Source organism: Protopterus annectens, chromosome 1.part2 (genome assembly GCF_019279795.1).
Source record: "Protopterus annectens isolate FY-2018-M chromosome 1.part2, PAN1.0, whole genome shotgun sequence".
Lineage (NCBI taxonomy): Eukaryota > Metazoa > Chordata > Ceratodontiformes > Protopteridae > Protopterus > Protopterus annectens.
This window is the reverse complement of record NC_056727.1, coordinates 942,018,440-942,045,749: the sequence shown is the minus strand read 5'-3', so window position 1 is coordinate 942,045,749 and position 27,310 is coordinate 942,018,440. Positions and strand designations below refer to the sequence as shown.

The 27,310-nt window shown below is 35.9% G+C and overlaps 1 protein-coding gene across 1 annotated transcript in view; it reads left to right on the top strand.

Moving 5' to 3' along the window:
• Positions 1 to 7,247: 7,247 nt before the first annotated feature.
• Positions 7,248 to 27,310, top strand: part of TOGARAM2 (TOG array regulator of axonemal microtubules 2) — a 1,500,446-nt gene continuing 1,480,383 nt past the window's right edge. The window contains exon 1 of the mRNA XM_044059883.1: positions 7,248 to 7,319. The gene's annotated coding sequence lies outside the window, so the exon portion shown is untranslated. The remainder of the gene's footprint in view (positions 7,320 to 27,310) is intronic.

Here is a 27,310-nt window from a genome sequence, read left to right as displayed (position 1 = left end):
TATGTGAGCAAGTGAGGAGGAATACACTCCAACCCCCTTTGCTGAGAAGCCATGTGAGTATGGGAATTGGTTATGTCTATGAATCATCCTCATAGTCAGTCAGAGCCCAGGAAAAGTTATTAGCATATCAGATCTGTCACTTTCTACTGATGCCACATAAATGTCTTCTTGGTCAGTATATAGTGCAGAAGCTCTTGCATTGCTGGTGCAAGCCTTACTGTAACCTTTTGCATTTCCACCCAATGCCAAATGCATTGACTTCTTTCCCTTATTCCTCCCTCAGGAATGTGTCCCCCCAAGACGCACTCCTGCAGGAATGGTCTACCCATTTTCTCTGATCCCCAAAGTTTCTTCATATGATTAAACTGAACAAGATCAAGGTCTATTGCTTAGTTCTATAATGTCCCTGGCAAGTTTGTTTCTCTGATTTTGTCTCCTATTCTGAAGACGCCATTACAGATTTGGACTTTCAGTACTTCACTGACTCAACCATTTGATGAGCTCCACCTATTATTTTACTCCTTTTTTCTTTGTGCAAAGTTATATCAATTTCAGTGATTGCCAGATACCCTTCTTACACAGTCTAGCTAGACCAAATCTTTTTTTAAACATTTTTATTGAATTATCACTCGTGACATATGCAAACTTACATTTATATAAAAGTAATCAAACATTTACAAATGTTATACATGACATATATTGCTACATGTCACCTATTCAAATCAACATTGCATAACTTGTCCAATTCCTGCCTTCTCTTAAACCTCATTCCTCCTCCAAAATATTTTTCTGCATGTATTTTTCGTACAATTTCTATTTTTTTTTTCTAGGTAATTTACTCCTACCCTTTTCTGAAGATCCTACTTCCTGTTTTTTAATCTCTGTTACAATATTCACTACTTCAAGTATAGCGGGTTTAGATTTTGATTTCTATTTTCTAGTAATTGCTTTTTTGGCAGCCACCAGAATTAACCTCAACAAGGCCTTACTATGTCTAGGCAATTCAGATACTGTATCCCCACTCAAAAAATAATTTCCTTAGTTACACTCATTTGCTCACACAGTATTCTTGACAGACTGCACTGTAGGGAATTTTTAAAGTCTGCCAACTTATTGCACTCCGAGAACATATACTCCCAGGTACCTCTTTATTACCTATTATATCTCCAATATTTGGCATCTATGTGAGGAAAAAAATATTTGCAGTCTGCTTGGGGTATAAAAACATCTATGCAAACACTTCCAGGTAAAAAACTTAAATCCTGTAGATTTTGTTGCATATTTGGGAGCCACATGTATGTCCTCCCAATGTTTCCTTGTGAATTCCATATCTAATCTCTCTTCCCAATATTTTTCTGGCCTCTTAATTGATTCCTATAGCTACCATGCAATATTGTATTTGTCTTACTAATTATCCTTTTTAAACTGCAGCTACTGTTCTAGTTTTAATTAAAAACTCACAACTCAACCACTGCAGGTCTTTCATTTAGGATTCTCCTATGCCTTTCTCTTTGTCTATATTTTAATATCAATTCCTGATAGGGAAGACAATCAGTAGCCTGCAATCCAAATGTCTTCTTGACTTCTTCCCATTCTATTACCTTTCCCTCTCTAATTATTTGCTCACGATACCTTGGTTCCTTTGCCAGCTTCTCCAATAAATTCCAGCCCCCTCGTGCCTATTGTCTGTATCCGTAATAGCAGTCATCCATATGCACATAATTTATTTTCTCCAGTCCTGTGTTGGCTTAGTTCTTAGAATACTTTCTTCTGCTTTGTGAATATGATATTCTGTATGGTTATTGTTATTCTTCTTAAGGATCTGCATCCAAAATCCCAGCGTCTCCTTCTTTCTTGAGTTTCCTCTTGTTTCATCACCACCCCTTTCCACTTTGAATGATAGCTTTCTGCTTTTGCAATGTATAGGAGCCTTACCTTTCTAGCTCTGAAATACCCCTTCAAATCAGAAAATCCTGAACTTCCTTGTTCTATTGGATGCATCATCTTGTTCTACGTGACTCTTGCTTCCTTCTTCTTCTAGATAAAATCCTTCAGCTCTCTGTTAATTGCTATCCACAACTTCTCTTCTGGTTGATAAAAAATATGCCTAACCTGTGTATAAAACTAAAGGGACTAAAACACTTTAATTGTTTGTATCTTGCTATCCATAGCCATAAAACAAAGCTTCCAATTTCTCAGCTTTTGTATTATCTTTCTTTTAGTCCCTTCCCACATACCCTTAGCTGCCACAACAGACTCCTTTTTAATCCATGCTCTTAAGTACTTCATTTTAACGTCCCCATAAATATGGATATTGCTGAACCAATTTGTGTGTAGGTACATAGTTTACAGCTATTGCCTGTGTTTTAGCTTCATTCATTTTGTATCCTGAAAAGACTTCAAACTGCCTAAAATGTTCCACACCACTGAGCTGTCCTTTTCTGGTGATATCAGGTATAAAATAATATCATCTGCAAATAAAGCCAGCTTTTCTTGACTACTGTGCCAATTATATCCTTGAATTTCTGATTCCCTTATTTTCTTTGCCAGTGGTTTAAAATATAATGCAAATAACAAAGAGGAAAGAGGACACTCCTGTCTGGTTCCTCCGCTCAAACAGAAATAAGTAGCGAGGAACCCATCTACTTTAATTGTCATGTCCAACCCCTCATATATCCTCCTAGTCAGCCTTACAATTTTATCAGGGAATATAAACGCTTCCATTGACCTGCTTTTATGTTCTGCTTCTCTCTGAATCATCATTGGTCTGTTAATGTTGTCAAATGTTTGCCTCCCCTCCACAAAACTACAATGATCCATACGTATCAATTTTGGCATCACTTTACCATTCCTTTAGCCATTATAGACATAAACACTTTATAATCACAGTTTAGAATTGAAAGGGCCTATATAAAGCTGGATTTGATGGGTCTCTACCCTTTTTTGTTATTACAGCAACCACCAATTTCTTCTAGAATGTTTGTGTATCTCCTCCTCTTAAAATACTGTTAAACAAAACCCTCTAGATCTTTATCAGATTTTTTCCCTCCTAGCTTCCAAACTTCCACAGGAATACTATAAATTCTTGGGGACTTTCCTGTAGATTGCTTATATATCACAATTTTATCTTATCTCCTCCTATCCTGTTAGTAATTGAGCCTCATCTAGCTCTAAGCTTGGCATATTTAATTCTTGCATAAACATTTCTGTTTGTCCCTTTTCTTGATTTGCATATTTCTCTGCTTTGTACAGATTTTCATAAAATTTCTGAAATATCTCTAGTACCTCTACAGGATCTCTTGTTATCTTTCTTGTTACACAGTCCCTAAACTTGGCGATAACCCTTTCTACTTTCTGTTGCCTGAGTCATTGTACTAAAAGGTTTTGTGCTCAGGAGTTATTATCAAGAAACAACTGCTTAACAGCAGTCTTTCTAAACTCATTTAGATTATCCAGGTAATCTCTTATTTTCTTTTTAACATCTTGCAATTGCTCCTCTTCTTGCTCTGTGAGATTCCCTCTATTCTGCAATACTTTAAACTTTATCAGTCCCTCTAAATAATTCTTGTTACTTCTTAGCTTTATCTCTCTTTGTTTTACTCCCATCCTATTTTAAACTCCAATTTAATTTTATCAAACTCCCTAGCTATATTTTCAGAAGAAATTTTTATCTTCACTAACAACTCCCAAATTTAAAAGCTGATTATTTCTCTAAGAACTTTCTTATGTTCCGTTATCACAGTTTTAGGTGGAATATAAATACATGCCAATGTAATCCCCCTTCCTTGCCAGTAGCTTCTTAGCACTACAAATCTACCATTATTATCCCTTTATTGTAGCACCTCTTGCAATGAATATAATGAATATAAGTACTCGCCTTTTCCTTTGTCCCACATATTCTGCTGAATAACCATCCTGAATATCTTTCTTTATCACATTTATATGCTCAATTCTTCCCAAATGTGTTTCCAATTACATAGCTTTTTGCACTATACATTTTTAAAATAGTTCACTACTCTTTCTTTTTTGTATATATCTGTGAGACCATTTGCATTTAAAGATAATATAGAAAATATTGTCATTATGTTGAGAAGTTATTATCTCCAGCTGTTATATGTAACAGATTTTTGAATATAAAATTCCAGCTTTTGTGTTAAATGCATACTCTAATGTTTGGCAGGTTGATCTTATCTACAGTTTTTTTTGTCATATCCATTTGAACCTATGTTACATCTTACAAAACTTTTTGTTTTAGTGAAAACCCTCAAAAAAAATGAACACTGCTAAAACATATTAATACTAACACATAAAACTATGTACATTTTTAATAGCGAAGTTTAACCTTCTTAATAGGAACAATTGTTGCAGACTGTAAGCCACAGTCATAGACTTGGATTAACCTATAAGAAAGGTTATCCACATTAAGATGCATGGTACAGCCTGTGCTTCTTCTAAGTGCTGTCTGTTTTTGTGCTATCTTTATTTCTCAGATTATAAAAGCACTTAAGTGCTTTCAGAAAACAGTGTCTTCCAGCCATTGAAAGAAAGCCATTGAAAGAAAAAAGTATTCTATTTTTATTGCAGCTTATCAGATTGTCCCCATGGAGACATGAAAACCAGATACACAGTTGCCTCTACAAGCACTCATTGCTAGAGGAAAACATTTTATGGTATTCAGTGTTTTTTTTTTATTTATTTGCTTTCCCTTAAAACTTGTTACTAGATCAGGGTTTACATGTGTAAGAAAAAGCACATAAAATTTACATGTACTATGCTGTTTTCACCAGACTTTTCTTCCCTAATTACTTCTTCTGTACTTAATGGATTACCACCTATGTGGTAATTTGTGGGCACTTTGTTTTTGCCAAAGGGGATGACTATACACTTTTTGGCATTTAGATTGAGGACATGGCTCTGGCACCAGTTGTCTGTTTCTATGAGGCCCTTTTGGAGGATGCTTATGGTGCCCAGTTTGCAGTTATCTGCGAACTTGGTCAGCCACAGTCCTTCCATGTTGGCCTGTTCCTCCGAGAAATATATACCGAACAAGAGAGGTCCCAGGACTGAGCCTTGTGGGACACGACTTGTAACTGGTTTGGAGTCTGACATGGCTCCAGCAATTCTAACCATGTGGGTTCTGTCCTTGAGCCAGTTTGCAATCCATCTAGTGACATAGGGGTTTATATTTAAGCTGGTGAGCTTATCTATAATGCCAGAGTGGGGTATTGTATCGAAGGCTTTTGCGAGGTCCAGGTAGGCTGTGTGGACCACCTTCCCCTCGTCAATGGCCTTGGTGACTGTTTCAAAGAAATCAACCAGGTTTAAGAGGCAGGATCTGCCCTTAACAAAGCTGAACTGGGTAGATCCAGTGTCTGTAGGTCCCCAATATCTTTATTTATGAGGTCCATGATGATCCTTTCCATAGCTTTGCAGACCAAGCTAGTCAGGCTTATGGGGCGATAGTTTCCAGGATCCGTTGAGGCACCACCTTTATGGAGAGGGACCACTGTTGCTGTACACCACTCTTTGGGCACATATCCTGTAGTAAGGCTGAGATTGAACAGTAGTTTTATGTTTGGGTTTAGCTCTTCTTGGAGTTCATGTAGGATGCAGCCTGGGACACCATCTGGACCCATTGATGCTGTATTTTTTGCTTTGGAGAGGGTGGCTCTTACCTGAGCATCTGAGATGTCAGGGGGGCAGCACTCTGCTGGGATAGATATTTGCCCTTTTGGTGGGGAGGGGGGGGAGAAGTTTACGCTGAACCTGTCAGCTAGGATGTTGGCAATGTCTGTGGGTTCTGTGTATTTTTTGTCATTTTGGACTAATTCTGAGCATATCTGGGAATTACCACCCAGGTTCCTAACATAACTAAAGAAAGCCTTGTGATTATCCTTAGTGTCCTGTGCAATTTTTTTCTCGAAGCTGGCCTTAGACAATTTTATGAGTGCCCGTAGTTTTTTGCTAATACTGATCAGTGATGCCTTTCCTTTTTGGGATTTTTCTCTATCATGTAGTAGCTTCCTCCTTCTATTGTGTAGTTTGTTTATGGCTGGGGTCCACCAGACAGGACGTCTGCCTTTGGAGGATTGGGTCTTGGTTTTATTTGGGATCGCATGATCCATGCATTCCTGAAGGTGTTCATAGAATGCTTTTATAAAGGATTCTGTGGTCTGGGCCATATTTTCCACAGGTCCGGGGGCTTTGAAGGATTCCACCTCAACCTTTTAATCCAACAGTGATCTAAACAAAAATCATGAGTAAGAAAAAAAAACATTCTATATATTTTTTCTTTCAATGAAGACATAAGTTGTAACCGAGGATTAATGTTCAAAGTTGACAAAATAGTAAATCACATCAATTGTTGTGAGGATAAACTGATCCTGTACGAGAATACTGCCTGCCTCCCTAACCTCCCCCAAAAGACAGTTTTCGCCTATGCATCCCTCTGGTGTTAAATTGGGATGAAAGCAAAGGTTCAAATGGCCAGAGTCATGCATTTCAAGTGTCTGCTAAAATATATGTACATAGTATGCCTCCTCATTCCTCAACCCTAACCCCCAAAGGTAGTCACCTGTATAGATGCCTGATGTGTGATTGTGAGGGAAGTAAAAAAAAAATGACTGCAGTAATGTATTCTACTTTGCTGCTACTATACAGTATACTGCCTGTGGAGAAGCTAAAGTAACTTTCTTTGTATACCTCTGAGGTCTGTGAGAAAAGTAAAGGAAACAATGACCACACAATCCCCATCCCCCCACATAACCTACAGCAACTTTCTGCATGCACACATATCTGAGCAGGGATGGTATTAGAATTGGTGCAGTTGAAAGTAGAGGCCATTATCAGTTTCATCCTAGCAGGGCCATATCACAGCCGAGTTCAGGTTAAAGAGCATAGTAAGAAGAGTAAGGCATTTTGTTCCCTAATTTTCCCCAACCAGAAACAGCTTTTGTGGATTTACCACAAAGGATGATTAAGGAAGCCTCCCAGTATCTATTTATATAGTCTGGGGAGTGGTGGCCTCCTAGAAGATTTAAGTTGCTGAATGTTCTGTGATATATTTTATGCCTTTCTTTTGAAGTGTAATTACTTGTTAGCTGCATGTTTTACTGATATCCAGAAAAATAATGTGTCCCAGCATTATTGGACTTGTGCACTGATAAAAATCAGTGATGTTTTTTAGACATGCACACACCATGCATAAGTTACAACAATACTAGTTTTGTTCTTATTTCAGCAATAGCAATACATTGTGCAACACTGATACTGCCACACCAGATCAGAGATTGCTATTTAGTAGTCGTCAAACAGCAGGGGTAAGTCAGTTTTATTTACCACATTGAAATGTAAATGAATACCTGTCACTGTCCCTGATTTCACACATATTTCCTGATTTTGCCTCATAATTTTGACTGTCCTTCTTAAAAAATGTTTTATTTGCTGGTAAATCACTCAAAATTGCAGTCAATAAATCCATACATTAGCATTTTATACTTCTTATTGTACAAAAAATGCATGTTGATCCAAAATGTGTTATTTTAGTAACTTGTTAAGCAAATTCGAGTAATATATAAATGTGCTCCTCATTTTGAGACTTTATTTTGATATTATTTTTAGCACTAAGTAGAATTTTTCAGCAAAGACATCGAGAGATATAGTATCTGGTGTTCTGCCAGAAAGAGAAAACCATCCCTGAAGACTGGGAGCATCAACTCTTCTTAAAATATAATGTGTGCACTGAGATCAGTCACTTTGAGCTGCTGATCTCCCTAGTGCTTACTTTGATCATGTTCATTACCAGCTTTATCATAAAGGGTCATATCACAGCCCTGTTCAGGTTAAAGAGTGTAATAGAAAATTAATACATTTTTTCTCTTGATTTTTTTTCTCAACCCAACAGCAGCTCTTGTCGGGCTCCCACACAGTCAAGGATGATTAAGGGCCCCCTGCTACCACACTGGCTATGTTTTTAGTTTAAGCAGAGAGGATGTCCACCAACAGGGTTTAACTAAGCCAGGGGCACTATGTGAGTGGTAAAATATTTAATGGAATTGTGAAGCCTGTTACTTGACAAAACACTGTTACTATAGCTAAAAAGATCTTTGAATTTTGAAGGAGATATAAATAAGAGTTATTATTGTCCATCTAGTTTATTAAATATGCAAGATTGCTATACTAGCTTTTGTTGATTTGACAGTCATGTTACGACATATCATGATAAGATAACTTACTGTGGTTGGAGGCCCCCCAGGAACAGGGGGCCGCCAGTAACCACAGAGTTTGCTGGTGCCTAAAGGTGGTTATGTATGTAATGGATTATAAACATACTACTGTTAAGAACAAATTTTGTTTTACTTACAGTTAGCTCCCCTCCAAATGCTCTTCCAAACATTAATGACATGAAGTAGGGCATATGCTTTGGAGTTCCCTACAGGTTTAACAAAGTCAAAAAAGTCAAATATTTCCAGGTTTTCTTGTTATACCATATCTCACAAATACAATTAATGCTTTGTAATCCAACATTTACTTGTCAATTTCCAAGTTGCTGGTTTTCTTCCTGTTGAGCTCCATCTCCCAAATCCAGTCTCTGGTTCATTTTCAATGCTCTCCCAATTTTTCTAGTCAACTCTTGTGTTTTTTTCTGTCTGTCAAACATTTTCCTCTGAAACAATGGAAAAGGTTTCACTGGCATAGTCTCTCTATGGGCTTTATCACCAGAAGAACAAAATGGAGAATCATCTTCTGATTCATAGCTCACTTTTTGTTGGACAAACATTTGATTTTCTTCTTAGGATGTTCTGCATCAAAAATTTATTTGACCCCCCATTAAAGAATATTCTGAAAATAGCTGGATACAGCAGCATGAATCTCATGGCTGTTTCTCAACATTCCCTGATTAGTGGAATTAATTTACTCCTTTTCTGCCTGGTGTACAGTGAGTAATCATTTTCCACACTCACTGTCTCCAGTTTTTAGTACTTTGTCCTTCTGTCACAGCTTTCAAAGAATCATCTCTTTCTTCTGGTAGGGTTGCATCTTTACTATTAAAGGTCTAGGTTGCTTTCTCATGGCCAGGATTGGAGCATACACACAATATGCCCTTTCAATTAACAATTCTTGCTGTGGAATACCAGTTCAGTTTCTTATTTGTAGTTTCATAAAATCAATACAATATGTTCCTTCCAGCTTCTCCGGTACAGCAGAAAATCTCAGGTTTTCCCTACGTGCTCTGTCCTCTGTCCTCTAATTCTATTATTTTTTGAAGCATCTCTTCTTGAGCAGTCTCATATTCAGCCAGACTTTTCTACATGTCAAACTCTTTGCAGTTTTATCACCTGGTCTGAATATCTGTTTAAAGCTCCTTCCATTTTCCACCCTTTTGATATTCAAATTGATTTACTTCAGTGTTTCATTTAATTTAATCATCTCTGAGTACATTTGACTTATTTACTCTAGGTTACTGGAAGTCATGTCTTGCACTGAAGCTGGAGTTTGCACTGCTTTTTGCATAACAGCTGCAGAATTCTTCCCAGTCAGTGTCTTCTCCTCACCTTTTGTGATTTTCTTTCAGGTTCTTTGAATTTCTGTTTTGCTGTATCCAAGCAGTGGACTTACTAGCCAGTTACTGATATTTACCCAAAAAGATAAGTTCACTAGCTCTCTTTTCTGTGTTTTTGTTTCCACACTGGGAGAGCTGAAATTAAGTTGTTACTCAGTGTGCAGCCATCTTAGAAATCCTAACAAGTAATTATTTGTTGAATTTGGCATTCTTGGTATAAATATCCTTACATTCAAAACATATTTACATTATGCACACTACCCACATGTATACAAATGTATCAGTAATAACCAATTTACACTAAGATGTTTAAAAGATGATAAACTTTGCCTCAAGTTTTTAACTTTTTTATAACTAAATAATCATCTCTCTCTGGGAGTATTGAGGCTAATGTATTGTCCATCAATGATACGGGCCAATGTTTTGCACAATGTCTTGAATTTTAAAGGTATTTATGCCATACTCTATACAAAACTTAAGAGCACCTGTATGAAGTGGCTTTGCCTTATAGCACAAAGTTCCTTTCTTTCCATTTGCCTCATCATATGTTAACTTTAACTATCACATTTATATGATATCCTCCGGCTTTAAATCTTTCAGTCAGATCTTTTGACTGTCATTTGAATTGAAATTCATCACTGTGAATCCTTCTTATTCTAATAAATTGAGATTTAGCTATAGATATTTCTATATTTTTAGGATGGCAGCTATTACAGTGAAGCAAGGACTTTTTTGAACTCTGACTCTTATGTACAGTGGCTGTTACGGCTCCATGTATATGATTTGTGACCTCAATCCATACTTATTCAGAAGACATGTAGTAGAAACACTGACATGTCTTTAAGGGATCATTTGCAAATATCCATCCAAAAACGCATTTTAAAATGAATCTATTATAAAATAGCCTATTGTAAAGTAAATATGTTTTTTAAAATAAACATTTCATATGCATAATGTTACAATTTGGCAGCTCTCATTTTTAATATAGGGTTAATGGTGACATATTCATTTAGACCTGGTTTTTGCATTGCATCCAATCTAAATTGCCACAGTAGTTCCTTATATTCTATCTTGGTTTCCCAAGATCTTTCTCTGGCCTCTAGTGGAACTACTTCTAAAATACCAAAACCTAACTTCTTGTGTCCCTCACAAATACAAGAATGTTTAAACAATACATTATTCCTATTAGATTTTCTTATGTTGTATAAGTGTTCACAAATTCTCATGGACAGTTTTCTCTCTGTTTTCCCCACATAAAATAAGCAACAAAAGTCACAAAGGGCTAAATACACTACACCACTTGTGTTGCAGTCTCCTCTTTTAAAAGTGACTTTTGTATGGAAATTGTTACTCATGGTAATTTCTCCTTTATTAACTATATATTGGCAGTAATTACACCTACCACATTTGATGGTTCCAAATTTTTGGGGTTAAAGGTCCCTCTCTAACACTTGTTTGATGTTCCTATCAGCTTTGTATGTAAATGTGGATATTTCTCCTACATGTTGGAACAACTCCTCATCGGCCTTCAAAATGGCCCAATTTCTCAAAACAATGTTTTTTTTACATCCATGTTTCCCCTCATTGAACTTAATAACATTTTGGAAATGCTTGGTGTCCTTGTTGTTACTCTGTCCTATACTCTCTAATAAGTCAGGATTCCCCAGTATACATGGATATTGTGTATCTCTATTATGCTCCACTTCTTCCTTTAGTCTTCTTAACAAATCATGTGGGTACCTCCTCTCTAGGAACATGGATGTAATTTTAACAAGTCCTTGTTTAAACAAAATTTCATTACAACTCATCCTAGTCACTCTGATGAATTGTCCCTTTATCAAATTTCTTTTACAGTACCCTGGGTACTCACTTTTAAAGTGGAGAAAACAATTAGAATATGTAGCTTTTCTGTATATCATAGTGGTGTAAACACCATCAAGTATTCTGAGGCGAATGTCCAAATAATGTATATTGCTGATATTTTTGGTATGTGTAAACCTCAGGAATGTTGATGTACCCTGAAGGTAACTCAAAAATGCCTCAATTTCACTGGGGTTCCCATTCCATACAAAAAAAAACAGGTAATCTAAGAATCAAAAATAGTTAGACCATAACGAAGAATAGCTAGAATCCAATATAGCTTTTTTCTCCAAACCTAGTATCACTATATTTGCAAATGTGGGAGCACAAGCTGCTCCCATTGCCACTCCACTAACCCGTTTAAAGTATGCACCTTCAAAGTACAGGAAATTGTTAATTAATACAAGTTCCATCAAGTCTACCAAGAAACATAGGTCATGAGCAAAAAACATTTTAGTTTCTAGGAGTGTAACCTCATATAGTTCCCCTCCCTCCTGTTGGGGTATAGCACACATCGGTGACCATTTGCAAATATCCCATGGCCCTCTAATACAGGAGGTTTAAGGAATTACATAGTAAAGACTCGAGAGCTTAGTTGGGTCTTTTTTTGCAGTTTTTACTAAGTGGTTTGTCTCTGTGACTTTTTACCCATTGGGTTGGATATTATTTAGGATATTTTACAGGCACACTTATATATGGACATCAGGCTTGATTTTAAGCTCTGTGTTTCTATTTATAGGCAAACAGTTTAGTTATGCTGTATTGATGATGTCATGAAAAAGGTTAAAACTTGCATGTTTAGAGCTAGTGGAGTTTGTCTTTATTGGCCTGAATGTACCCATAAATTCTTAAAAAGTAAAAAAATCACAGGCATTCAGAAGGCATGTAAATGAAACACTGATATGCCCTTAAGGGGTAATTTGCCTATAGCCTATGGGCCTGTACTACAGGAGGTTTAGGGTATTGCACGGTGAAGGCTCTAACTTTTCTCAATCTTTCTTGCTGTATATATATATATATATATATATATATATATATATATATATATATATATATATATATATATGTTTGTGTGTGTGTGTGTGTGTGATTCAGATTTTCACTGTTTTTATTTTCAAATAGTGTATTATTTCCTATAAATTTATTTAAATCTGGATTATTTTTAATTATTTTCTAATTAATAGTAATCACATTACTCAACTTTTCTGAATGGGCAAGGTAGAGAAAATTGGACAACTCATTCTTCTATTGCTCTCTAATTTCAACTTTTTTATTCAATGCGGGAAACCATTTTAGAAAACTGACACTATAACCTGTCTCCAAAAATAATTCTTCTAATCTAAGTAGTGCTTTTTTAAATTTTTTATTTATTTATTTTATTTTATTTTTATTTTACATTTGTTGACCGGGCTAGTCCAGCTGGATTAATGTCCATTTTCAGTGGAGGCCCGGGGAGAAAAGCTCCAGAGGATTAAAACAGTCATTGGAAATACAATTGTATTATAGAAAGAGAAGAAATGTAAGTACAAATATTAAATATTTTAGCTAATTAAGTGAGGTCATAGGTTAGAAGTAGCAAAACAATATAATAAGGTATCAAATCTGAGCACAATTTTTTTTTTTTTTTGAGTTTGTTTCTTCTTCACTTATAAGTCTAGACAGTCTAATAACTTGTTCTTTAATGATACCTTTCTTAACATAATTGGATGGGAACTTTTAGCATTTAAGTACATATTTACAAATTCAGATTGTGTGTGTGTGTGTGTGTGTATATATATATATATATATATATATATATATGGGTTACCTTCATTTCATCGACAGCTCATTTCACTGACAAGCAAATCAGCAAGACCATTTCACAGAAAGTTCTTTTCACTGACAACTCCTTTCGCTGACAATTCATTTCATCGACAGTGATATATGACCTTTTCCCCACTGTAGTGTGATACTGAAGTTAGAATATATAGTAAGGGGGTGTGGGGGGGGCGAAGCCCCCCACATACCTTGGTTGTATATTGTTTTCTGCAAAACAGTTATTCATTGCACTTGTAAGTATCCATTTGTGTAGCTTAAAACATTTATAATATGTGGGGGGGCGTAGCCCCCCACCCTCCCCTTACTATATATTCTAACTTTGGGAGACTTGATGTATTGTTTTGCAAATTTTAGCCAGGCCTGGATGTTTTTCTGTGCAAGAAAAAGCTTCCATCTTGCAACCCTACTCCATAGCCAAGACATATGGAGAATATGGGAGATTGTTGTCACATGTAGTACACAACCAGTCCTTGTCAGAAATTCACCCAGTTTATTCAGTGTTGCTGTAGGTCTCTTGGTAGCCTCCCTGACCAGTTTTCATCTTGTCCTTTCATCAATTTTGGAAGGATGTCTAGTTCTTTGCAACGTCACTGTTTTCCGATATTTTCTCCACTTTTCGATGACTGTCTTCACTGTGTTCCATGTTCTAGCCAATGCTGTGGAAATTTTTTGTACCCTTCTCCTGACTGATACCTTTCAACAATGAGATCCTCTGATGCTTTATAAGCTCTCTGTGAACCATGGCTTTTGCTGTAGCAGACGACTGAGTAAATGTCAGGAAAATCCTACTAGGACAGCTGAACTTTATTTGGGGTTAATCAGACTCTCTTTAATTGATGGCAGGTGTGTACCCAAGGAGACTGAATGCTGTAATTAAGTCAAAAGGTGCTTCAGCAAAGTATTAGTTTAAGGGTTTGCAGACTTATACAACCAGCTTATTGTATGTTTTTTATTTTTCCCCTAAGATATTTGTTTGTTTTTCAATTGAATTGTACAGGTTATAGGTCACATTAAAGGTGGGAAAAGTTTTGAAATTATTTATTGTAGTCTCATTTTTTTATATCACAAAAACCTGGCATTTTAACAGGGGTGTGTAAACCTTTTATATCCACTGTAGGTGGGAATGCAATCATTTTAAGAAGGTTTTAGTTTTTACCCACTCAGTTATGTTGAAGAGAATATAAGGGTATACAATTTAAATAACATCCTAGAAAATAAAGAATTATCTTGGTAGATAAAATTGGATTGCACCCCCCCATTTAAATGATGCATTTTATGTAAGATGTCTTTCAAAACTGAATGTTGTGTTGTGTCTTTTGGCTTTTCCCGGTTAGGGGTCGCCACAGCGGGACTCTGGTCCGCTAATGATTGGCAGTAGATTTTTACATGCCGAGTTGCCAGCTCTGATGCACAACCTTCAATGAAGGTATGTCCATTCATGCATGTCTCCACACAGAAGACGCTCTAGCTGAGAATCGAATGGGACAACGTCTTACTATGAGGCGACAATGCTACCGCAGCACCACCACTGCAGTATGTCTTTCAAAATTGAATGAAAAGTAAAAAGGAGACACGTTTGGTTAAATATATGTGGAGATATTTTTTGAGTATTTAAGATGTCTAAGAGAAACAAAGATGAAAGTGCTATACTTTATTTCTGATTATTGCATTACTTTTACTGGGATTCCATTGTATGTTGTTTTCTTTATTTGTGTTTTACTTTTTGCTGGGCCAGTGAAATAGTACTGCTGGGTACTACTGGTCTTAATTTAAACCTATATTTGATTATATCCCTTCTAGGCATAAGGATACCATCCAGGATTTACAATTAATGGCTGATTTATAGTTGAAGGTAACAATTTATTATGAACTATGGATGTACATACCTTGTATACCAACAAACCTCATGATCTAGACCTGAAATCAGTGAAGCACTGGTTGAATCTTACAGACCTATATGCGTTTGAGATCTACATTTAGCAGAAGCTGTTTTGACTAAAAGTGTTATACATTATGAAGACAGATGCTGTCTTCTAGTACAGGTACAGCTAAGTGAGCATCTTTTGCTCTTGTATATGCTGATAATTTTATGGGTTATTTTGAATATCATTTTATTTATAATGAGGAAATGAAAAGCTTTTTCGGTAACATTGTTATGCAGTGTGATTACCTTGATATTATCTGGCTTACATGGAATGGGACAATGGATAATTTATATGATTTTTTTTTATTATTTGAAACATACTTATTTTGGAATCCAGTCTTCTTGCAATGCTAAAATTTTTACTATTAATTTTTAGATGTGAATGTAACTAATGCAATTTATAAACTCACTGTTGGCACTTGTTAGCTGCCATTGCATTTGTATGTTTAATAGATTTCCCAAGTCACAGTGCGAGCATTTAAAATGTGTCTGTTCAACTCTGAGGGATTGTCAGACATTGTCTTTGGATTTTAAACATGGATTTATGCATACAGAATGCAATGTTTCAGTACTGTATACAGTGAAAAGTTGTGTAAATAATATGACACTGCAGGAATTTCTGGCTTACTATAAAACTGACACTCAACAGATTGTTGATGGTCTGCTGCCAGGAGAATAATTCAGAAACACTGGTCAGTGATGTTATGTGACAGGTTTCTGGAGAGTTTTTTATTTTATCATTGTAGGTTCTCATATCTTAGAAGGAGAAATCTGAATGAGATTTTAAGACAACACAAAAGAGGTGATGGGTGAACTACTTAAGGGATGAACCCCTTGTGGATACTGTAATATCCATCTCAATGTGTTAATTACAAAGCTTTTAGAACATGCACAAGATAGTTTGAATCTACAGCCTATACAGATTAGGTTACATATTTAGCTCATCATGTATGTGAATATTTTTTGTTGGACAAGCTTTCTGTATCTTGAGACTATGTATTCAAGAATACCTGATTAACACTGGATGCAAAAAGACCAGTGATTGGTTTCCTATTGAAGTATCCCAAAATATCAAAAAAAAAGAAGACTAAAAATGCAGGAGAAAAGTGAATATTGAATATTACTTTTCTCCTTTTATACTATTTTGTTTTGCAGGGGACAATACACAAGTCACCTCCTGATGCTGGGGGCAAGCCTCCCACATCCCCTGAAGTTATATATACCAAATCCAATATAGCCATACCTTGGAAAAGGAAACATTCTGAGAAATGGCAGTCTTGGACTTGATATATGTAAGTTCGCATTTTGATAATTCAGTCTCTACATGTTTGGACTCAGCATTGTGAATCTAGACATTTCAGATTGTTACCCCAATGATACCCAGTTTACACATAGCCTTTAATGTACCAATGCAATCTTTGTATTTACTAGGGAATAAATAATCAGGGAACATAAGTCTATAGTGATTTCACATAAATGGCTTGACAAAGGTGAGAGAAAGTGGATAACTATCACAGAACCCCCCCCTATTTAAATTATGCTTTCTAGCTAAGGTCTCCCATTTGATGATCTTTTCTTAATGATCTTTCAAATAAGGTGGGCTGAAGCTCCCACCTTTCATGTTCATGAGGCTGATAACATGTATTTACTCTTTAAGCATTAAGATATTTAATTATGATGTATATATTTTGTAAATACTGGAAAATGTTGAACCATTCACCATTTATAAACAAATGCCCAATACCTCACATTATTTACTTAAAATCATTTAATAACAATTATAAATTGATGCTCTACTGCTGTTTTTTTTTTTTTGTTGTTTGTAGACAAATGTTTGTATTGTTTAATAAAATATATTTAGTTGCCACATACTTTTCTTAAATAATTATCAGTGTTGTTTTGGCACATACTTGTTTCTTTAACATTTTGTTGTCTTTCATAACATGTGGCTTGGTGGTATATATTTTAATATCAGATGGTGGAGTGCTACACTTTATAACTGACAATGCCCTCTTGCAGGGCAAAACCTATCTTATATACCTACATTTTATGTTTAACAAGTGCATAAATATTTCGGTCTACCCACATTTGTGCTGTTTTTGTCTAGTGTTTTAATATGTGTATACTACATACAACAAAAGATAATCTATAGTATATATATTGCCTATTTTATGTCTATTACTTTTGACACCCAACAAAATTAATCAATAAATAATGTACTGTGAACCTCCTGTCATTTATTCTGTTTTAGGTGCTGTACCCCTCTAGCCTCTGTCTGTCAAAAACTGGGATACAGGATCTGAATTGTCTAGACATAGTAAGGCCTTATTAAAGTTTAATTTTGTTGGCTGCCAAAAAAGTAGTTACTAGAAAATGGAAATCAAAGTATACACCAACTGTATTTCAGGTATTGAATATTATCAAAGAGATAAGGACTGGAAGATGTTTAGAACAGGGAAGGAGCAAATTACACAGAAATAAATGGAAATTGTGGGAACAATGCATGTAGAATAAAGGTCAGGAAGAGGAAGAGCATTGAAGTTTAAGGGAAGGCAGGAATACAGAATTTTTTTTAATGTTTGACTGGTGATAGTAGCAAAGAAAATATATGTGATGTATAGGGTCTATATTAGAACATCGAAGTTTCAAAACTTCGAATGTTCTAATATCGACCCCTATTCAGTGAAAGCTGAAAATATTGAAGCAACAGAAAAACAAATTTTTTCATAGGGAAAGAATTTGGTTGTCCATTTCTGTTGCTTCGGTATTTTCAGCGCTGTGGTGGAAAGTTACGCGACGGGTTCAGATAAGTGTGCGACTGAGTGTGGGTTAGGTTAGTTAGGGTTAGGGTGCAGGTTAGGTATGTGTGCGATTGTGTGGACATGAGGGTTATGGCGGGTTAGGTGAGTTAGGGTTAGGGCGCGGGTTAGTTATGTGTGCGATTGTGTGGACATGAGGGTTTGGGCGGGTTAGGTGAGTTAGGGTTAGGGCATGGGTCAGGTAAGTGTGCGATTGTGTGGACGTGAGGGTTAGGGTGGGGTAGGTGAGTTAGGGTTAGGGCATGGGTGAGGTGAGTGTGCAATAGTGATGGACCTTAGGGTTAGGGTTTGGGTTAAGGTAAGTGGATAGTTAGTGGTGTGTGTATTGTTTAGTGTAGGGTTAGGTGTAAGATTTTAGGTGTATGTGTGTGTATTGCTGTTTGTTTGGTGTGCTTGTGTTGTGTGTATGTGTTTTGGCACAGCAATTGTTTTCCCTAGGGAAAAAAATTGCTGTTCTGTATGTTCGATGTTTTCAGCTTTCGCTGAATAGGGGTCGATATTAGAACATTCGAAGTTTTGAAACTTCGATGTTCTAATATAGACCCAATGTATATTGTATTTAATTGGAAAATGTTAAAATTGTTTGCTTTCTTTTCTGTTAATGTATGCTTGCCTATGTCTTAAGTGATAATTTAATAAAGGTGTTTTAAAAAATATTATTTTCTTCAGCAATGATTCAAATAATTACCCTTCCACTGTGGACAGACTAGCTACTTGTACATTTCTTTTCTAATTTTGTTCTGCTTTTTTTTTTGCGGAAGGTTAACTTCTGTCCACATTAAATACTTGCAGACTACATTAACTAATTAAGTATCACCCATTTTGTCATTATTTATTAAAGACCCACTCTTAAGAGTGACTCTAGCTGTCTTCATTTATCAGGTGTCATTGTTTTGTTAACTTATCCTTCAGAGATCTTTCAGACTCCTTTCTTTGATGAGTCAGGTGGTATCAGTCCTTCTCATCAGTAACACATCTCTTCTTATGTTTAGTTACCTCTTCCTTGAATTATTTTTTTTTTGGCTCTTTCCTTACATTATGTAACTGGCCCAGCTCCCCAAATTCCCACATCCATGCTGAGTCTACCAGCTGATCTTCTTTCCCCCAAGGACTTGCACTGGTATAGCTGGGGCCATTTGTGGATCTTAAAGGGGGCTCATCCACCTCCTCATCCATCTCGTTTTTTTTTCTTTTATTTCCTAACCATTTTTCACACCCACACCCCTGCAATCATTGACTTGATATCTGAAGGCAACTCCCCACTTTGGACCATGCTTCTCCTTAGGGAGCACTATCAATAAACCCCCTTCCCCCAAGATGAGCATGCCCATCTCACCCTACTGCTTTATTACTCACCCTAGCTGCTAAAACCTGGGTTGCCTGAGTTGTAGTCAGGGCTTTATCCATTCTATGCCACCGGAGCAGCCTACCTCTTCCTCTCTTTCATCCATTTTCCAGATACTGGGCAGTTATACTTGTTGATATGTTAACGTTTACATGGTGACATGAATAAAAATAAGCAGACTTGTCAGTCTATGTTTATTCATGTCAACATGTTCATATCCTTTCATATTTGCTAAGCCTTTGCAGATCTCCCTTGTTTTTCTTTTGATTTTTTTCACTACATTGTTCACTGAACCTATAATTCATTTAATTTATTTATTTACATTTGTTTACTGGGTAGTGTCCAACTGGGCCAGGAGTCCATTTTCAGCGAAGACCCAGGGAAAAAAGCTCCAACAAGTAATTGATAGAAAACAGCACTGACAACATACACAGAGTATCACATATAGTGTACTAATACTGAAATATTTGATTAGAAGTACAAGGAGGCTAGTTCATAATATGCAATCAAGTCTACAAATTTCAATAACAAGAATAAACAAACTTTTTTTTTAGTTGCTAGGTTAGAAAGAGAAACAGGAACAGACAAATAATATGTTTTATTTACCTTTTTAAAAGACAGTGATAACTAATTTTGTTTACTGCTGTCCTTAACATCATTTCGAAAAAGTGAAGCATTACTGTGAATGTAATGGCACAGTTCAGATATGCAAACGTATTTTTCAGCTTTTCGCTTAATAACTCAGTCTGGTATTTTCTACTTCCATAAGAAGGAAACTAGGTAGATGCAGTGAAGGCTGTAAAAAGTCAGACTATTTATTACTGGTGCTAATTAAAATATTTTACATTACAGAGCACCTAGGATCCTGCTGTGCATTGCTATTGGAAAAGAAATACAGGTAGGCAGCAACAGCACATGTTGTTCCATTCTATTAGAGCATGACGTCTTTAGTTACAGAGCATGGCTCTGATCCCAGTTATTACAGCTAGATTGGCACAACATACACATGCCCTATCACTGTGCATTTCCATCATGCTGTAACAGTACACTGGTACTTATAAACATCAAGAGCAGTACATTCTGTTGTACACAGGTAGCAAATTTCAGCAGAACAAAAGTTCTTTTCCATTCAGTGACCTATTTTTTCAGACTTTATTACATTCTTCTATGAAAGAATGCAGATCTTGTAAGAGAAAAGGGGCAACAGAGTATTCCAAGCATGAAGGAGGTCTGGCACGATGGTGTAAGTCTTCTCTTTTCTATGCCATTAACTTGAGGAAATGTTATAACACAGCAATCATCATCACCTTCAGCAGCAACAGGTACAATACTGAAGTGCTTGAAGTTTGAAAAGGTTCAGCTTATGACATTGCTATATTCTATAGTTCGGAGTTATTTCATCAGTGAAGTTTTACAATCATAACATTATAGCTATTATGTGTTTTTATGCAAATGTGTGAATAACTATGGTAATAACTGCTAACCTTCCCCTGCAAAGTAAATGTAATGCTGGGTGGCAAAATCAAAAACCTTGACAATGTGAATGCACACTGAAAACACAAAATGAAGGGTGTAATAAAGACATGAAGGTGTTTGTGTTTAGACTGCATTCTAGTATATTTACAGAGGACATAACTGTTTTTCTTTTCCATAACTCATTCCCTAAGAAAGATTAAGGGCTTTCCTTGCAGGTTCTCATTCTTGTCTCACTCTAAATTTTATTCAGTCACTACACCTTAGTTGTAACTGCATTTCTGACTTTGCTATAGACTTTTATTTGGACTAATTTGTGATTTTTCAACTCTGAACCTTATTGTGCCAAACAACTCTCTTTCGATCTGTCATAGAACTGTGACAAAACACGCCTGGGGAAGTAACTTGATTTAAGTCAGGTAACATGCAAGTATTTAACAAACAAAATAAAAACAAATATTACACAGTGATTTCCCATTGGATTAATGCAGTTTAGTGAGTAGTTTTCAGATGAAACTGGAATCATATATTATGTTTTGTCAGTTCCTGTGTTTCATCTGAAACTATTAACAGAATAGATCAAGACTTTATAACAATGAGGATAAAGAACCTTCTGCTTTTGCCCAGTATTGTGCAGTGTTGAAGTTGATACATTTAGAGATGCTACAACCCTTTCTTTTTTCTTATCCTGTCCATGTGGAGGTGTCACCCCCATCGTAAGGGTGCAGTAAGATTTGTTTCCTCAAAAATGCTTTTATTTTAATTTTATGCTGAAGTCAAGGTAAGGATATAAGACTTTCCTTTTTTTATTAAATTTATTTGTTTAATGAGTGAGAAAAGGAAGAAATGGTAATTGATATAAGAAGGACATGGAGGAGTCACATAGGAATGGACTGCGAAGGAAATGGGTGCATTTAGGAAATGGGAAGAGAGGGTGAAGCATAATCCTGGACAATGTTGGGAATTTGGGAAACAGAATGAGTCTAGGCGGCATAATACTGACAGAAGGGTATGGACATTCTTGCTGTTATAGAAACACTAGGGAAATGAGGCGTAATAGACTTCAAAAATTTCAGGAGGCACGTGGTCTAGATAATGGTCACTGATGATGTCATGTCCTGACTCCATGTGCAAAAATGGGAAAAGGGGATGGTTATGGATGGTTGGGCAATAAAAAAGAAGGGTTGTAGCTGTAAGTGCTTATGAGGGATAAGTAAAGTAAATAGTAAAAGACTATCTGGCAGCTAGTGCACAGGATTAAGGCTCCGGGCTATAGGCCCTGTGGTACAAGGTTTGATTTCCCCCAGCCCATATTTGCCCACTGTTTGTCCTTGAGCAAGTCACTTTAACAGACATTGTTCCTGGGATACCCCTGAAAAGGGACTGCATGTCCAGTGGTCCTAGTTGGTTAACATATGAGTATTATTATTATTATTACAGGGGGGTTGGCATAATGGTTAAGGTCATCACCTTGCCATCATTTCCCCTTCTCCTCAGCTGATACTTCACAACAGGATTGTTGTGGTCCAGGTGCAGAACTATGCACTAGTCTGCATTAAACTTCAAATAACATTGTTTTGGCCCACTTGGTCAGCCTTTACATATCCCCTATACACTCATCCTCCATTCTCCACTGATGAATATAATTTGTATAATTAGAGAAGAGGTTGATTCTGTTGAGTACCTCCTCAGATATGCTTGAAATGAATACACCAGAGTAACTGACCCAGGATCAACTCCTGCAGTATTTCACTAGTCCTCTTCCTTGGACCTGATATTGTTCATTTCTTCACAGTCCTGTGTATCCTACCATTCAGCCATATAGCAATCCGAAGTAAAGTGTGCAGCTTGATGCTGTGGTAGTTTATCAAGTAACAAAATAGAATCCTATGTTGTTTTGGGGAAGATTGAAAACTACGGGAGCAATTGCAGACAGTTGTATGACAGTTCCATCTAAATTCCAGGAAGAAGCACAGCTAGAGGTGTGACAACTTTTGTTGCAAATAAGTACAGCCTGTGAAACTGTGATAGCCAAGAGGTGCAGAAAGGTATGAAGCTATGCCTCTAACAAATTAGTAGTATGATGAGAACTGTCTGAAATTGAGGATCAGATAGCTAGATGAAACAGTTCTTCTAAATAGCCTGGATTTGGAAGCCCATTGAAGAAAACAAATAGATATATGCACTGTTCAAGAGATGACCACAGTATTAAAGGCTGAAAAGTTGGACTTCCAAGATAGCTGCACACAGCTTAACAGATTAAGTTCAACTCTCCCAGTGAGAGAACAGAAACTGAGAAAGAAGGGCAAATTAAATTTTAGACTTCAGTAAAATTCAGTTACTGGCTAGTTAGTACACTGCCTGGAAGCCAACAAATAAGAAATGTGGAGAACTGGAAAGAAAATCAACCTGAAAAGGTGAAGAAAAAATACTGACTGGGAATAATCCTTCAGATGTTCAGCAAACAGCAGTTCAAGCTTCAACTTTAGTTCAAAAGATGTCTTCTAGTAATTTAGAGAAAAAATAAATCAAATGTACTTAGAGATGAATAAAATAAATGAAGCATTGGTGAATATATCAACTCAAATATCAGAGATGAATAAAATAAATGAAGCATTGGTGAATATATCAACTCAAATATCAAAAGGTTGGAAAAAAGAAGAAGCTCTAACTAGTTATTTAAGCTTTAACTAGTTATTTAGATGAACTGATAAAACTGCAAAAATCAGGTTGAAATGAAAAAAAAAAGACTGGCTGAGCGTGAATCTTCTCAAGAAGAGCTGTTTCAAAAATAGTAGAGTTAGAAGACAGAGCATGCAGAGAAAACCTAAGATTTTCTGCTGTACCAGAAAAACTGGAAAGGACAGCCTGTATTCATTTTATGAAAACACAAATAAGCAACTGGACTAGTGTTCCACAGCAGGATTTGTTAATTGAAAGGGCATATCTAGTGTATACTCTAAACTTGGCTATGAGAAAGCAGATAACACCTATATTAGTAAAGATGCAATCATACCAGCTGAAAGAGTTGATCATGACAAAATTGGGGCAAAGGAAATAAGTATTAAAAATTGGAGACAACAGAGTGCATTGGAAAATAAATATTCATTGTACACTGGGTAGAAGAGAAACAATCAGGGAATGTCAAGAGGCAGGTGTGAGATTCAAGCTGCTGTATCCAGCTATCTTCAGATTATTATTTTCCTGGAAGATCAAAGACATTTTTTAATACAGAACAGGCTAAGGATGAAATTTAAAATTTAAACAGCAAAAAGTGAGCCAGCAAGCAGTAGGGGACTCTGCTTTTCATTATTCTAACAATAAGGCTTATAAGGTAACTCTGCCAGTGAAACCCTTTCCAACGTTCTGTAGGAAAATGCTTGAGCGATAGAAAAAAGTACAAGAGTTGTTGAGATGAACCTGGAGTACCTTGGACTTGAACCAGGGTCTGGCATTGGGAGATGGAGAAGATCAGGATGAAGACCAGCAACTCTGAAATTAGTGAATAAATGGGAGACTAAAAAGCATCAACCACATTTGTGAAATATGGCTTTGCAAGAAAAAGTGCCTGGGAAAAGACAGGACTTTTGTTCGTTAAACTTGTGTTGGACTGTAAAGCATATATCCCGCGTTATGTCATTAATGTTTATTAGGGAACTAAATGGAAAAAAGAAATAACTACAAAACAATGTTTGTTCTGATTAGTATAGCTGTATAAAACATTCCATGATATAAACTGCATGCTATATTGTAAAGCAGTTTTGTATAGTGTGCAGTCAGGGGTATTTTAGATGTGTGTGTGTGTGAATGTATGCGTGTGTGTATGTGTGGGGGGGAGTCTTTTTAGTGACTGATGTATATGTTAAAGTTATTGAAGTAAACCAGCATTTTTTGTAGTATAAAAAGAGAAGAAAGGCTAAACAGAAGAAAGTTTAAGTAAATATAATGCTGAGATCTTGGGCTGCTGGTGTGGGGGTAAAGTGTAGTTATATTATATTATATTATATTATATTATATTATATTATATTATATTATATTATATTATGTGTAAACTTAAGATAATACTTTTCCCTTCTTTTTACATGGGTGGATCTATGGATTAATGTCCTTGTCTTAAGTTATAAAAAAGTATTTTTTTTGTACATAAATAGGCTTGAAAATAAGACAAAATGATGAAAACAATGAAAAAGCTAAATTTCTTGCATCTGGAATGATATTAGCTTGTTTTGTTTTTCCTTAGCAAATTCTCTCAGTGAATGACATGAAGTCTGTAGGTGAAGGCAGTTGGCCAGGAGAGTTCTGTATATTGTTTTCTGAGTGAAATTTACAAAGTTTCCTTCGTGTATCTGCAAAGTTGTTAGCTGTTTTTTTTATTTCTCATTGCTGACTACTTTTACATGGGGATGAGCTGTCTGCAGGTGCAAGCAATTATGATAATCATGAGTATTCAGAGCATTCTTTGCTGAGGGAAATGTAAAATCCAAATGTACAATAGCAAGCAATTTGGTGAAAAATAATGTTTGAAATTACGGGACGTGAATAAGTGATATTAGCCTCTGTAGCTGTCTTAATACTTTAATTCATTTAATACAGCAGTGCACAATGTTTTATTTAAAGATAGACACTGCACTTTTTCTTAGAGCTAAAACTTAATGTTTTCTGAAAACAGTTTATTTTTCAAAAATGGGAAGGGAATAGAGATAAGAAAATAGCCAGGAATCAGTGTAAATGGGAAGACAGACTGGAACATGCACTTTAGCATGGGTAACCTTAACTTTAGATTTGTTAATGAAATAACAGCAGCCACAACCAGAAAAATGAAGCAAAAATGTTTAATCACCTCTAACACCTCGGCTTAATGCCTTCAAGAAGGCACTAGATGTGTGTGAAGACTGGTAGAGTTGGGTGAAGGCTACCAGCCTAGCCAGATAGAATTTTATAGATAATTCTGTCATTTGTAAATAAAGGTAAACTACAGGCTTGTTGTCTTAAATGTAAAGAAATACTGTTACATATGGAACTGGAAATTAATGTGACAACAGTGCACTTTTCTGACCAAAGTAAAGCATGTGGTGACCCTTTGAAGTAGACAGTGGTGCAGAAAAGTCTAAATGAAGAAATTCTTTCTATTGTTTTAACCAAGAGTTAAATTGCTAAATTTAAACATGCAAATGTATTTTTATTGCTTTGTTCCTGACCAGCTGCAAGATAACAAAAGGGAGATGTTAAGAATGTAAATGCAGTTGATGTGTAGCCTGGAAACTTCAGGAAAGTGAAAAAGAATGATGTAATGTTTATCAGAACTTACAATCGTAATTTAAACAGAGAAAACCAGATATTATTAAGCATTTTTGTCTTGATCATCCAACTCACAGCACTCTGCCTGTTTTCTTATGTAAGTTATATTAGATTTGTGTAGTGCAGTCAGGGGTATTTTAGATGTGTGTGTGTGTGCATGTATGCGTGTGTGTATGTGTGGGGGGGGAGTCTTTTTAGTGACTGATGTATATGTTAAAGTTATTGAAGTAAACCAGCATTTTTTGTTGTAAGAAATATAGGCTTTATAGTATAAAAAGAGAAGAAAGGCTAAACAGAAGAAAGTTTAAGTAAATATAATGCTGAGATCTTGGGCTGCTGGTGTGGGGGTAAAGTGTAGTTATATTATATTATATTATATTATATTATATTATATTATATTATATTATATTATATTATATTATATTATGTGTAAACTTAAGATAATACTTTCCCCTTCTTTTTACATGGGTGGATCTATGGATTAATGTCCTTGTCTTAAGTTATAAAAAAGTATTTTTTTTGTACATAAATAGGCTTGAAAATAAGACAAAATGATGAAAACAATGAAAAAGCTAAATTTCTTGCATCTGGAATGATATTAGCTTGTTTTGTTTTTCCTTAGCAAATTCTCTCAGTGAATGACATGAAGTCTGTAGGTGAAGGCAGTTGGCCAGGAGAGTTCTGTATATTGTTTTCTGAGTGAAATTTACAAAGTTTCCTTCGTGTATCTGCAAAGTTGTTAGCTGTTTTTTTTTATTTCTCATTGCTGACTACTTTTACATGGGGATGAGCTGTCTGCAGGTGCAAGCAATTATGATAATCATGAGTATTCAGAGCATTCTTTGCTGAGGGAAATGTAAAATCCAAAGGTACAATAGCAAGCAATTTGGTGAAAAATAATGTTTGAAATTACGGGACGTGAATAAGTGATAGTAGCCTCTGTAGCTGTCTTAATACTTTAATTCATTTAATACAGCAGTGCACAATGTTTTATTTAAAGATAGACACTGCACTTTTTCTTAGAGCTAAAACTTAATGTTTTCTGAAAACAGTTTATTTTTCAAAAATGGGAAGGGAATAGAGATAAGAAAATAGCCAGGAATCAGTGTAAATAGGAAGACAGACTGGAACATGCACTTTAGCATGGGTAACCTTAACTTTAGATTTGTTAATGAAATAACAGCAGCCACAACCAGAAAAATGAAGCAAAA